Below are 10603 nucleotides of genomic sequence, written 5' to 3' on the forward strand. Positions count from 1 at the left end.
GTTCTATATATCTACCAACTGTAACAAATGAAGCATCATTCAATTACAATTTAGGGCAGCTGTATACATGCTTGGGGGAAAGGAAGACTCCTTATGCACTATAAACGGAAACTCAGTTAAGTCAAACTAGGCAAGAAGGTTGGCAAGAAATCAATTTTTGCTTAAGGAAATTAGGGAAGAGATTTATAGATAGTACATTTAAGTTTGGACTGGAATGATAGAGAAATAAAGTTTTGGTAGACAGACATGATGACGTCCCAGATAATAGAGGCAATGATGTATTTGGGGACCACTGCTTAGCAGTCTTTTGACTATACAAGACAGTAATGTACCACCACAGGCAGGAAGGGATCAATACTTATAGCTCCAGATGAAAGCATCAGAAGAACTTTTGAACAGAGAACAGGTACTTCCAAAGTAATGATTTAGGAAGCATTTTGGCAGAAATGTAAAGAATTAACTATACTCGTACAATCTTTTACAATTAGAATGCATTCACACATTATTCATATGATAAACTCAATAACCAAATGATGGGGAAAAGATAATGGAGATTAGTTAGAAAGTTACTACAAAAAAGTCAAAGAGTTTAAAAGTAGACAAAAGGATAATTATTACGCTGGCAAAAACTAGGTGCTATAATTTGTCCAAACCCATAGAAAATGTAACACCAAGAGTGAACCCTAATGCCAACTATGGACTTTGGGTAATAATGATGTGTAAATGTAGGTTCATCAAGTGTAACAAACGTACCACTCTGGTGGGGGACGTTGATAATGGGGGAGGTGAAGCATGTGCAGGGGTAGAAGGTTAATGGGAAATCTCTGTACCTTGTGTTCAATTTTGAGGTGAACCTAAAACTGCTCTAAAAAACAAAATTTTAAAAAACCTAGAAGCTATAAATCTAAGATGATAAATGTTCAAATTAATTATGTCAAAGAGAAAATGCTGAGTTCTTAATATGACATTTTAAGAACATTAAGATGGTGTCTTTCAAAATATATGCTTTCATCCTACTTCATATCTCACAGAATGAGCTCAACATTATTATGGTATTGTGAAATATATATTTAGTCTTCGTCCCATTTGCTGGCATGCATACAACTCCTAAAATCCTGGGAATAAGTGCCTTTTTTTTGAGACAGAGTCTCACTCTGCTGTCCAGGATAGAGTGCTATGGTGTCAGCCTAGCTCACAGCAACCTCAAACTCAGCCTCCCAAGTAGCTGGGACTACAAGCCTGCACCACCACGCCAGGCTAATTTCTTTCTATTTTCAGTAGGGAGGGGTTCTTGCTCTTGCTGAGGCTGGTCTCCAACTCCTAACCCCAAGATCCTCCCGCCTCGGCCTCCCAAAGTGCTAGGATTACCAGCAAAAGCCACCACCCAGCCCAGCCGTAAATGTCTTTTTGTATGCTAATAAGTTGGCTGATGGCTTGGCAGCTCCAAGATAGCTTCTGGATGGGTGCTGGTCACCTGGAAAGACCAAGGCAGGATTAGACGGTGGAGATTTTCAGCCCCATCCCCCAACTTCCGGGGAAATGAGAGAGACTGAAGGTTAAATTGACTACCATGGCTACATAATGAGGACTCCATAAAAACCCATAAAGAACTGGATTCAAGCCAGGCCTGGTGGTTCAACCCTGTAATCCCAGCACTCTGGGAGGCCAAGGCAGGAGGATCACTTGAGGTCAGGAGTTCAAGGCCAGCCTGACAAAGAACAAGACCCTTTCTCTACAAAATACAGAAAAATTAGCCAGGCATGGTGGCCCCCCGCACCTGTAGTCCCAGCTACTCAGGAAGTTGAGGCAGGAGGATTGCTTGAGCCCAGGAGTTTGAGGTTGCAATGAGCTATGATCACGTCACTGTACTCTAGCCCAGGAGAGAAAGGGAGGCTCTATTTCGAGGAAAAAAAAAAAAGAACTGGATTCAGGGAGCTGAGGCATGGGGAGGACACAGAAGCTCTGGGGAAGGCAAGGAAGCCCCATGCCACTTCCCCCATAGCTCACTCTATGCATAACATACCCCCCCCCATGCACCTCCTTATCTGTATCCTTTGTAATATCCTTTGTGTTTCTCTTGAGTTCTGTGAGCAGGTCTAGCAAATTAACTGAACTCAAGGATGGGAACCCTGATTTATAGCCGGATGGTCAGAAGCATAGGTAAAACAACCTGGGGCTTGAGACTGGCTTGGGGGGCAGTCTTGTGCAACTGAGCCCTCAACCTGCAGGACCTGACACTATCTCCAAGTAGATAATGTCAGGATTGAATTGCATTAGAGGACACCCATCTGGTATCCACTCCTGAATTGCTTGTTTGATGTGTAAGGGAAAAAACCACACATATTTGAGGTCAGAAGCATGTTGAGAGTACAGTGGAAGAAACTGAGTTTATTACTATATTCTCAGAACCACCAAAGAATTCTGCAGTTTAACATCTCATTTAGCATTTCAGGAATGTCCTTCTAACAACTGTTAACAAAATTAACACATTTATCCTGGGAGTTTATGCTGAGCTTTCCAGAATTAAAAACAGAAATGCATGTCCTAAATCTACACTCTGCATTCCCAAAGGCTGCATTCCCTTCAAATCTACACACAGGCTTCAGGCTTCAGATTAGGTCTACACCTCTAAGTAGTACCTTCTCAAACAATGCTTTTCAGGGAACAATGTTTTATTTGCTTTCTTACATTCTTGAAAATTTGAGTGAAAAGTACATTTAAAAAGTATTGTATACACAGGGTGCAGAAGGTTTGAGCTCATTTTAGCTTTGAAACATGCTTCTTAAAAACTGTGGGCAAACAGAAGAAGGAATTCCTTCATGTATAAAATTTTAAAGTAAGACTCAATGAGATGCCATTCTGAAACTTCCCAGAAGAAGTTCAGTTTGGTCAGAGGGTTGTTTAATAAGTGCTTCAGCTAACATTGTTGCATGACTTGAAAGTTAGTGTTGTTCTTTTATAAAAGAATATATTAAGTTTATAAAATACAGCATTTCAAAATAGCAGACTACTATTTTTGTTAATTCAATAAGCATAACGAACATTTTATAAAAAATTAAGGTCTTAAAATATGAGAGCAGGCCGGCACGGTGGCTCACGCCTGTAATCCTTGCACTCTGGGAGGCTGAGGTGGGCGGATTGTTTGAGCTAAGGAGTTTGAAACCAGCCTGAGCAAGAGCGAGACCCCGTCTCTACTAAAAATAGAAAGAAATTAATCAGACGACTAAAAATATATATAGAAAAAATTAGTCGGGCATGGTGGTGCATGCCTGTAGTCCCAGCTACTTGGGAGGCTGAGGCAGAAGGATTGCTTGAGCCCAGGAGTCTGAGGTTGCTGTGAGCTAGGCTGACACCACAGCACTCTAGCCCGGGCAACACAGAGAGACTCTGTCTCAAAAAAAAAAAAAAAAAAAAAAAAAAATGAGAGCATTCAATCAGGATTATTGGGAACAGGCTGCGTGAGGTGGCTCTCACCTGTAATCCTAACACTTACAGAGGCCGAGGCAGGACGATCACTTGAGGACCAGCCTGAGCAAGAGTGAGACCCCATCTCTACAAAACCAGAAAAATTAGCCAAGTGTGGTGTGCACCTGTAGTCCCAGCTACTGGGGAGGCTGAGGCAAGAGGACTGCTTGAGCCCAGGAGTGTGAGGTTTCAGTGAGCTATGATGATGCCACTGCACTTTAGCCTGCCTGACAGAGCTGGACACTGTCTTAAAAAAAAAAAAATTATTAGGAACAAATTCCTTTCTATGGCATTGAGATTTGTTTGTTACCCCACAGAGTGAGATAATCAAGGTCATAAATTTAAGCTGGTTAAAAAGAAAGCTTCTCATAACTAGTTCAGAATACAAAAACATAGCTTAGAAAAACTAACATGCAAGGATAATTTGAGATTAGGCTATAAAACATGTTTTGAAGAGATAGTGGGCATTTCCTTTTCTGTTTTGACATAGTTTTTTTTTTTTTTTTTTATGTCTTAACTCCAAATAAGGATGTCACAGTACTTGGCTTGACAAGATTTACATTAAAGAGACGAGGATTTAAACCCCCAGTAGAAAATTCAGAGACTAGGAAAACAGAAAACTAAGCCAGAGATCCATTCAAGTGAGTTAGGAACTAAGAAGAGCATATTTCAATTCTGTTCCACCCTAAAGCCACAAAACCCTGCCTTAAAACTTCAAAGATCACAATCTCAGGTAAGAAAAGGAAATACTTTCTGTTATAAATGGTTAAGTCTTTGTGCCTCAATTCTAGACTAAAGTTTCCACTAACAGACTTGGGACCCACACTTGTTGAAAAGGAACCAACTCTCCAAACAAGTTTTATCATCATGCTATCATTTCAGTCAAAACACAGCCAGCCGCCTAAAACTTTATGTATCATCAACCCATTGCTCCTTAGACAAGGTAACAATTTGCAATGTCCCAAAACATAACTATTTAAACTGTTACCATATATCTCATTAATAGCTAAAATACTGTGCTGACAATCTTTGAAAGGGTAGAAATGCCAACCTGAACGATAGATCACTAAATCACTGAACCCAAGTACCTCTACAAAAACAAATTTGTTCTTAGTCTGTTTAACCTACTTCCTAATATTTGACTTGCCCTCCCCCATTTTTCCCTCGTATTCCTATCAAGGACTGTCAGGAGGAAAATGTTCAAAATTTTTTCAAAAAAAGTATATTTACTCGATTATTGACTTAAAAAAAGACCACTCAAGTGGTCACAGACGATCGAATTGTAGAGAAACAGGCAGGGAGATTAAGTATTGTTACTCAGTTTTCAGGAAAAAAAATAAGACTTTAATTTATTAGAGTCCTAAGAAATGTGACATTCGTTTGGGTGACTTCGGGGAAAAGCGTACGGTCTCATAAAGTTTATTTTACATACAACACATTCAAACACAGGTATCAAGTATTTTCTTTTTTAACCTATAAAGCTCACTCCTCATGGGGATAATATGTGTGAGCATGGTTGGGTGAATTCTGCAGTGTGTGGTACAGAAAAAGCACATTATTTGTGTGTTTGGCCTTAACCTCTACAAGACTCGCAACAACTCCCACCAGCCTAAAGGCCTGCAAGCGCTCAGCTCACTAGGGGGGACACCTCCCCTGGGTGAGCAAAAGCGCCACTACTGCACAGACACCGGACCGGGTGGGTGGGGGCCGACTTCGGATAAAGTGTGAGCGCCCGGGCGCGCGAGTGGAACAAAACCTGTGGCAAGTAGCAATAAGGAAGCGTTCACTCCCGTCCGCCTTTCCCACTGGCGGACACCCGAAACAAGGCGGGGGTTTGACAACGTGCTGGAGGCGGAGAGCGGGGAGAGAGCGGCAGCTCCGGGTACACCAAAAAGAATTAGGAACCTGCAACAACTCCAAACAGAGTCCCCTGGCCCGAGGAGCTAGGTAGGCCTCGGGAGCCGACGGCCACTGCACCCATCCGGGAGCCCGGAGAGAAAGGAACGGTTGAGGAGCTCGTGGGGTCTGAGAAAGGTGCAGCCCGCGCCAAGCAAGGCTCAGCGGCCCGAATTGCCGCCACCGCCGCCCTCTGAGCCTCCAGGCCCCGGTCGGGGGCCACCCAGGGTCTTGCCCCGCGCTCTGCCCTCCACTTCCTGCAGCCTTCGCGCCAGCCTCTTCTTTTCAAAGCGCGAAGTCTCCGCAAGGGTGGGGAGACAGTCGGCCCTCTCCCGCCTCGCCCAACTTCCCCGTCCCGGCTGCCCCTGACTCCCCGGAGCTCCGGGAAACGCTTCCAGTGGCCCCAAGTCCACCCTCGGTCCTCCTCCCAGCGGCGCTCATGTTCCCAAGTTGACACGCCAGCCTAACCCAGCCCCTGACCCCAGCCCACCTCACCTTAGGCGGCTCCGGCGGCGTTGGACACAGGAAACTCCTGGGTCCCCTACTCCGGCTCTCCTCGACCCCCTCTTCGGTTAACTCCGCTTGTTTCTCTACAAAATGGCGCCGGAGGTCGCGCGCTCACGTCGCGGCCTTTCCCCTCCCCGTTCCCATTTCATCATTCGCTGCCCGCCCGAGGAGGGATGGCTCCAGCACCAGCCAATGACCGCACCCCTCTCGTGGCTCCCGCCCAATCATCGACAGGTGCCCGCGGATTTAAACCAATCACACACTATCACTTGCAGAAGTCGAGGAAGAAACCAGGCTCCTGCTAGCAACTACCAATCCAGACTCCTACTTCGCGGGTTTTGGCCAATTGCCGCTCACCAGCCCCAAGGGACTGGAGTCCGAGACCTCGCGCCTGCGCTCGAGCAGAGGGCCAATGGGGAGAAGCTGATAACTTCGATTGGGACTTCATGGACTTCCCACTTGCCCTCGAGGTCTTCGACCGATGGGGGCCTGGCGTTGCCTCTGAGAAACAATAAATAATGGAGGGGGCCCGTAACTCCTCGCCACCCTGCACGGGAACTACTTTGAGTTACAGTATCCTGAATCATGTCAAAAAAAAAAAAAGAAAGAAAGAAAGAAAAAGAGTTACAGTGAAGCAGCCTTCCTCCACTTTCCTTCCTGTTTCGAAATGTCACGGTCCAGTAGACTGCGGGGATTCCCAATCGAAACATTCCCCTCCCCTTGTGTCCCTTTGGCGGGGAACGCCACCCAGAAAGCAAGCCAGCCAGGATGTGACTAGAGTTGGGGCGCTTTGCATCCTGGGATATGTAGTCGCGCCCCCGCCCCATTCCGGTCGCAAAACTAATACGTTTCCTTCCGTCACTGGCTGAGCCTTTGGAGGAGTGGTGCATGCCGGAGAATGTAGTCTCCCAGGCTCCCACCTGGTCCTACCTTCCTTCGCTTTAGTCAAGGGAACTTCCTCTTCTAGTTGTGCCTAGGAAAGAAGGGAAGCCTTACAGAGAGAGGTCTGAAACTCAAGTTCTCTTCCTGGCCTAATGTAAGGGAGAATACACATGCCCTTTACTCTGGAGAGGAAAAGCACAGAGACGTCTTTTGCTATGATTTGTTTGTTATCTATACTATTAATAGTTTGTGGGATTTTATGGTCACCTGTTCCCAAAGGAGCCTGGGTAGCTCTTCTACCTTTTGAAAAAACCTATCCCCGTCCTCACCCATGTCCTCAGGCTAGGCTCAGTAGCTTGTCGCCTGGCCATCTGTCTCATACCACCTTTTGTGCCTAAAATACTCTCTTAAAAATTGTGGCAAAAAACATGAAATTTACCATCTTATCCATTTTAAGTGGACAGTATAGTAGTCTTAATGATATGCCATATTGTTGTGTAACAGATCTTTAGAACTTTTTCATCTTGCAAAACTGAAACGATACCCATAGTTGTTTAACACCTCTCATTTCCCTCTCACCTAACGGAGAATACACCCCCGACAACCACCATTCTTCTTTCTGTTTCTAAGAGTTTGACTTATTTCTTTTTTTTCTTTCTTTAGAGACATGGTCTCGCCGTGTTGCTCAGGCTGGTCTCGAACTCCTGGGACTCAAACAATCCTCCCAACTCAGCTTTCCAAAGTGCTGGCATTACAAGTATGAGGCACTGTGCCCAGCTGAGTTTCACTGCTTTTGATATCTCCTATAAGAGGAATTATGCAGTATCTGTCTTTTTGTGACTGGTTTATTTCACTGGGCCTAATGTCCTAAAAATACTTTTTCACACCTTCCTTTGCTTGGTTAGAGGCCAAGTCTTTCAGCAAACATTTACTGAGTGCCTTGTGTTTCCAAGCAACTATGTCCAAGCCAGGGACGCCACATACAGACACGGTTCACTTCAGTCTCATTCATAGCTTTATTCCCAGCATCTAGCACAGTGCCTGGCACATGGTAGCAATGTGAGCAATTAAATGCTCAAACAGTAGGAAACGGGTGGGGCACAGTGCCTCACGCCTGTAATGCTAGCACTCTGGGAGGCAGAGGCGGGAGGATTGCTTGAGCTCAGGAGTTCCAGACCAGCCTGAGCAAGAGCGAGACCCTGTCTCTACTAAAAATAGAAAAAAAATTAGCAGGGTATGGCAGCACATGCTTGTAGTCCCAGCTACTCAGGAGGCTGAGGCAGGAGGATGGCTTGAGGCCAGGAATTTGAGGTTGCTGTGAGCTATGATGATGCCACTGCACTCTAGCCTGGGTGACAGAGTGAGACTCCATCTCCAAAAAAAAAAAAAAAAAAAGTAGGAAACGGAGAAATTGATTTACAACCTGGTAATCTTAGTGGTAAAAGGCCCCATAAACAGATCAAGGATGAGGAATAAGGCCCTTGCCTGTACTGTTGCTAGTAAAAATTGCTGACACCTGTATGGATAGAAGCATTTTTAGCTGAGTTTTTCAAAACTGAAAATGCACAAACCCACTGACCCAGTAATTCCTTATCTAGGAATTTATTCCACAGATGAACACTGCAAATGTGTACCAAGATGAGTGTATACGGATATTCAATGAAGCATTGTTTCTGGGGACCCAAAAGATTGGAAACAATAGGGAACTGGTTCAATAAATGTATGGTACTGCTATATAAGGAATATTATGAAATTTTTTAAAAGAATGAGGTAAATCTATATATACTGATATGAAATGGTTCCAAGGTTTACTGTTAAATAAAAAAGTTAGGTGCACCACACTTCATCACTGCACAGTACATCCATGTAACAAATCTGCATTGTACACCCTAAATCTACCAAAATAAAAAAAAAATTTTAATTAAAAAAATGTTGGGAGGGGAAGGGGGAAGGAGGGAGGAGGGAACGGGTATATGCATACACAAAGAGTGCAATGCACACCACCTGAAGAATGGACATATTTGAAACTCGGACTTGGGGGGGAGGGGGGAGCAAGGGCAACATACATAACCTAAACATCTGTACCCCCATAATATGCTGAAATAAAAAAAAATGTTAAAAGTTTTTAAAAAGCTAGGTACAGAATAGAAAAAAAAAGATAGTATAATCAGTATGTTGCCATTTGTGTGAAAGAAAATAACTATATTTACATGTAACTAAATGCACTAAAAAATTTGGAAAAATACACCCCTCCCCCCAGTTGACACAATGTTTATCCCTGGGGAGATGAATGGGAATGAGGAAGGGTAATGGAAACTTTTGCTTTTTACTATTGGAACTTTTTACAAAGTGGATGTATTCCTGTTTTATTTGTGTAATTTAAAATAATTTTTTTTAAAAAAAGAAACAAAGCAATGCCCACAGAAGTCAACTGTCTGAGGGCAACTCTGTAATTCTATAACTAGTTCTGGTCTCAAGCAGAGATCTCTTAAAATAAAGATAAGTTACCTTTCCCCACTTCAGCCTGTCTTTGCTGCTTTAAACTGAGGCTGCTCCAGGAAACCCTTGTGTCCACAGCCAGCCCCTGCCCTGGAGCTACACCAACACCACGCTCTGAATTTGAGGTGTGGTGGGGTGGGGGGGGGACTCAGCCAAGTACCACAATATTTGTGCAATAGCCTGGAGATCAAAGTCCTCCTACTGTGTTTCAGAATTCTGGGTGGCTTCTATCCTAATAAAAAAGCAGAGGCTGGGCACACACCTATAATCCCAGCACTTTGGGAGACCAAGGCAGGAGGATCACTTGAGCCCAGGAGTTCGAGGTTACAGTGAGCTATGATCCCAGCACTGTACTACTCCAGCCTGGGCAACAGACACTGTCTCTTAAAAAAAAAAAAATGGAAAAAAGAAAGCTGAGAGACTCACAGAATATTTACAAACTGGAAGGGGCATTGGAGATCACCTGGTACACCTTTTCAGTTTACTGCAAGACATAATTGGAAATCACACCCAGACAAACTATTTTACTAGAGACCTTCACAAAGGATTCACTGAATCACCTGATAGGTCAGCAATTATGTGTGTTGGGGTTCAAATGTACTATATTTAGAAACAAGATATTTCAGTCAGCTGTTAATTACTCACCTGGCCTCTTTCCTCAGCCTTCCTCCAGTCCTTCACTCCTCTATTAACTGTGGATCCCAGGCTCTGAAAGAATTTAACAAAACTCTTTAATTGTTTCCCAAAATAGTCTGGAGAGGGAAATGTAAGTGCTGGGAAACAAAAGCCTTATTTAATTGGGTTAAGGAGGAGGGAGAAAAAATACCTAGAAGGCAAAGAACTTTGAGGCTTTAAAATCTATGCAAACTATGTTACAAAATGTTTAGAGGTGCTTGGAAGAAAGGCGAGCAAAAATGCAAGGCCTTATTATTCCATATTCCTGTTCTTCAGTCCCATTTTTTCAGGTGAGTCAGTAAGTTCAATTTATAGTCGTTTTGACTACATTAGGATTCTCTGTAGGAGCTGGGTACAGTGGCGTACTTCTGTAGTCCTCGCTACTTGGGAGGCTGAGGCAGGAAGATTACTTAAGCCCAGGAGTGAGAGGCTGTAGTGTGCCCTGATCATGCCTGTATATAGCTACTGTACTCCAGCCTAAGCAACATAGTGAGACCCCCATCTCTAAAAATTAATTAATTAACTAATTAATTAAAGGATTCTCTGTCCTATGCAAAGCCACCCACTGGCAGCCTGACTCTAAATCATGATCTCCTTCCAGCCCACTACCACTGCCTAGCCCCTAAGCCCTCTGACTCCTTGGCCACCCAGGCTTTGGTAGGACTTTGGTGGCTGTAGC

At 44.0% G+C, this 10603-nt stretch overlaps 1 protein-coding gene across 4 annotated transcripts in view; it reads right to left on the minus strand.

Annotated features, from left to right (window-relative positions):
• Positions 1 to 6015, minus strand: part of CNOT1 (CCR4-NOT transcription complex, subunit 1) — a 102788-nt gene extending 96773 nt beyond the window's left edge. For 2 of the 4 annotated variants that reach the window (XM_012647863.1, XM_012647864.1), the window contains exon 1: positions 5857 to 6015. The gene's annotated coding sequence lies outside the window, so the exon portion shown is untranslated. The remainder of the gene's footprint in view (positions 1 to 5856) is intronic. The other 2 variants (XM_012647865.1, XM_012647866.1) reach the window with 2 other exon arrangements.
• Positions 6016 to 10603: the final 4588 nt, after the last annotated feature.

This window comes from Propithecus coquereli, unplaced genomic scaffold (genome assembly GCF_000956105.1).
Source record: "Propithecus coquereli isolate 6110/MARCELLA unplaced genomic scaffold, Pcoq_1.0 Scaffold272, whole genome shotgun sequence".
Classification (NCBI taxonomy): domain Eukaryota; kingdom Metazoa; phylum Chordata; class Mammalia; order Primates; family Indriidae; genus Propithecus; species Propithecus coquereli.